This window comes from Dendroctonus ponderosae, unplaced genomic scaffold (genome assembly GCF_020466585.1).
Source record: "Dendroctonus ponderosae isolate FM_Combo_2020 unplaced genomic scaffold, Dpon_F_20191213v2 Dpon_F_20191213_1, whole genome shotgun sequence".
Classification (NCBI taxonomy): domain Eukaryota; kingdom Metazoa; phylum Arthropoda; class Insecta; order Coleoptera; family Curculionidae; genus Dendroctonus; species Dendroctonus ponderosae.
The window spans coordinates 41,999,712-42,000,773 of NW_026017110.1; the positions used below are offsets into that span (position 1 = coordinate 41,999,712).

The 1,062-nt window shown below is 36.3% G+C and overlaps 1 long non-coding RNA gene across 1 annotated transcript; it reads right to left on the bottom strand.

The window, feature by feature from the left end:
• Positions 1–325: 325 nt before the first annotated feature.
• LOC125502569 lies at positions 326–1,050 on the bottom strand. Its single transcript, XR_007280338.1, has 2 exons — positions 676–1,050; positions 326–460 (listed from the first exon to the last, which is right to left on the bottom strand). It is a non-coding gene; the product is annotated as an uncharacterized LOC125502569 (long non-coding RNA).
• Between the last annotated feature and the right edge of the window lie 12 nt (positions 1,051–1,062).

Below are 1,062 nucleotides of genomic sequence, written 5' to 3' on the forward strand. Positions count from 1 at the left end.
ACTTCAAATACCGACAATTTTCAGAAATTTTTGGGGGTAATACCACGAGAGCTTTGAAATTACCGATCATTTTTCACTATTGCATGTTTTCCATAATTTCACGAGTCCGAAGGACGAGTGAAATTTGTAAGGAAAACATGCCAGAGTGAAAAATTATATGGTAAATTTTAAAGCTCGAGTGGTATTTAGTGAGATTATTTCTCGAATGAAATACGACATTAAGAAATAAATAATTAGTATATAACATAATATTTAACAAGAAACTCATTTATTAATGGAATAATAAAAGTTACAGTTATGTTAATTATTTGTCACATTTGTATGCTTCTCAGCAGATGTAGACGTTGAGGGGCCGCTGGCAGACAGTTGAGGTTGAATTTCGCTCCTTTCTCGCATTTTTTCTACTAGATCTCTATGGTGTTCTTCATCCATCTGTAGATAACTGGAAAGTGATTTCGCACTTGAATGGCCAGTCATTTTGATCAAGTTTTCATCGGACAAACCGCTTTTGGCCAATTTGGAAACCGCCGTGGCCCTTAATGAATGGTTTGTAATTTTTTTATCACTCTTAAGTCCCACTTGTAGTGCCTAGTTTTTAGTCCATGTCGAGATCTGGTTTGGTACTACGGGACTGTTTTTGTACCAGTGTCCAGTTTGTTTCCAGTGTGGATTGACCGTCAGAAAAAGTCGTTGGCATTTTGTTTCTCCTCGTTTTTCTTTCAATTTAAAAAACAGCCTTACAGGACAAAAGCTGACGTTTGAATTGTTTTTAAATAACCATTTGGGATCGGCACATTTTTTATCGCCTCCTTGTGTGGTTTTTGCAAATACAGGATTGTACTCAACTCTGCCAGTTTTTTTCCCGTTGATGTGCAATTTTTCTTTAAAAAAACCCATTTGTGCTCGTGCGCATTTGCCTCCTCTCCAAGCAAGTTCATAGGAAAGAGAAAAAAATACTTTGTTCTGCAGTCCTTCGGGGGTTTCTTCATTACAACTAGTAATCAGCTTTTTCAATTCATTAAAAGGTAAGAAACTCGCAGATTGCTTACGTTTATTTTCACA